Consider the following 2,764-nt stretch of genomic DNA (forward strand, 5'->3'; position numbering starts at 1 on the left):
TTTTGGAGCCCCCAAAATAAAGTCTGACACTGTTTCCACTGTTTCCCATCTATTTGCCATGAAGTGATGGGACCAGATGCCATGTTCTTTGTTTTCTGAATGTTGAGCTTTAAGCCAACTTTTTCACTCTCCTCTTTCACTTTCATCAAGAGGCTTTTTAGTTCCTCTTCACTTTCTGCCATAAGGGTGCTGTCATCTGCATATCTGAAGTTATTGATATTTCTCTTGGCAATCTTGATTCCAGTGTGTGCTTCTTCCAGCCCAGCGTTTCTCATGATGTACTCTGCATAGAAGTTAAATAAGCAGGGTGATGATATACAGCCTTGACGTACTCCTTTTCCTATTTGGAACCAGTCTGTTGTTCCATGTCCAGTTCTAACTGTTGCTTCCTGACCTGCATACAGATTTCTCAAGAGGCAGGTCAGGTGGTCTGGTATTCCCATCTTTTTCAGAATTTTCCACAGTTGATTGTGATCCACACAGTCAAAGGCTTTGGCATGATCAATAAAGCAGAAATAGATGTTTTTCTGGAACTCTCTTGTTGGCAATTTGATCTCTGGTTCCTCTGGCTTTTCTAAAACCAGCTTGAACATCTCGAAGTTCATGGTTCATGTATTGCTGAAGCCTGGCTTGGAGAATTTTGAGCATTACTTTACTGGTGTGTGAGATCAGTGCAATTGTGCAGTAATTTGAGCATGCTTTGGCATTGCCTTTCTTTGGCTTATTAATGGTTTGGTTTGGTTATATTAATGGTTATGTAACAACAAAGTATCTTGCTTGAGGACGTGTTTCTCCTTAAGAACTTTCTGACTAATTCTGTTATCTTAAGATGTATGTTGTAGGAGTGGGTCTGGTAAGACCTTTCTATTGCTAGTAACCAATTGCAAAAGTATATAAGGCCTTGATAAGACTTTCTCTGGGCCCTTCTGATGTCTATGTCAGAAACTTTCTCCACCCCTTTTTCACAGTAATAAAACTTTTGCCACACAAAGCTCTGAGTGCCTGAAGCCTCATCTCTGGTCCCAAAGCCAAATTGTCTTCTTCAGAGATCGGGACTCTGACACCGTTCAGTATAAGCTATCACTATCACCAGCCTGGACAGAAGGACTCTTATCAGGTACTTTTAACTAGCTCACACACAGTGAAACTGAAGGGAAGTAACTCTTGGATTAATTTCCCCTCAAAAAAGGTCCCTGCAGTGGACTAACCTATAGAGAGGACTGCTGATCTCAAAACCACCTTCAAACAACGCTTAGAGGAAAAATTACACTCACATGAGGATAAAAAGGTGACATCAGAAGTAGACAACTTGCCAAAGGTCCTGACCTGATTTGTATGATTTTTATAACATTCCTTTTTCACTTCTTTGACCTTTGCATATTTATCAAATAATTTTCTATCATAGACATGATCCTATGCTAGTTTTAAAAATCAGTCTAATGGGTCTGTGGCTAATTAAATAGTCTAGCACTTCTGGGTTACCTTGGTTGATTTCTTCACTCCAAGGCTCTAATTGGCTGACTCTTAGGAAATGTATCTTAATAAGATTATAAGATATAAGAATAAAATTATAGTCATATTCATTACTAGAATACTAGTCATGTTGGTATTACTAGATGAGATCCCCTCAGTCAACCAATTAATAATTCCTTCTCTGATCTTGGCCATAAATATAAGTTTTTCTCTATTACTCAAGTTCAATCAGAGAAACAAACAAAATTTCAACCAAGGAATAAAACCTCCCATAATTATGGGATGGATTTATGGTAATTTAAATGTAAAGGCTCCTCTATGCTGAGAACAATTAAATCATACTAAGGATAAGCAATCTAGTAACGCTCATAAACTAGGCTGGTGCCTCATGGGCAATGCCAACGCATAGTTTCCCTAAGAAATAAGGATCAGTACAAAATGGACAGGGGCTTCCCAGGGGGCACTAGTGGTAAAGAATGCATCTGCCAGTGCAGGACACTTAAGAGATGCAGGTTTGATTCCTTGGTTGGGAAGATTCCCTGGAGGATGGCGTGGCAACCCACACCAGTGTTCTCGCTTGGAGAATCCCAGGGACAGGGGAGCCTGGCGGGCTGGAGTCCATAGAACTGCAAAGAGTCAGACACAAGTGAGGCTACTTTGCCACACACAGAAGAGACTAAGTCAGATAACTTAGGTATATGCTGGGCTGTTCCTGTAACTTAGGTATTCACCGGGCTGTTCCTAGGTTCTTACTTAGGACTTTACTATCACTACCATACTGTTTTCACATTGCCTATTTCGAGAAGTGTTGCCCCTTACATTACCGAGTGCGTGACCGAGCCACTGACAAAATGACGCCATGTAGTTCCATATGAGATCGATGGTTGTAATTATGTGGCTCTAGACAGGAGAAGAAGCAACAAGAGGGAATATTTTCCTGGACCAGGAGGCCAGTAAGACAGTATGGCCCAGGGACTGCTGCTCCTCATGGGCTTGGTCCAGGAATACCGCACTGAGCGGCCAAATCGGTGGAACCTTCACCAAACCTGGGAGTAAGCACTCCCAGCACAGTGGGACAAAATGGCCATGACATGCTGCCAAACCATGGTCAAACTATGACCTTAAAGGTTCCCTCCATAGCAGCCTCTATAACAATATAGAGCCTCTATATTGACCTTCAGTATCCCCTGAGCGGAATTCAGGGTGGATGTCACAAATTAGGCACTCACTCTGTGCTCTGGAAAAATGGACACAACAGGCCTTCAGATAGTTAGATATTTTCATGAAAGGA

The sequence above is a fragment of the Bison bison genome, unplaced genomic scaffold, assembly GCF_000754665.1.
Source record: "Bison bison bison isolate TAMUID 2011002044 unplaced genomic scaffold, Bison_UMD1.0 scf7180017864341, whole genome shotgun sequence".
Lineage (NCBI taxonomy): Eukaryota > Metazoa > Chordata > Mammalia > Artiodactyla > Bovidae > Bison > Bison bison.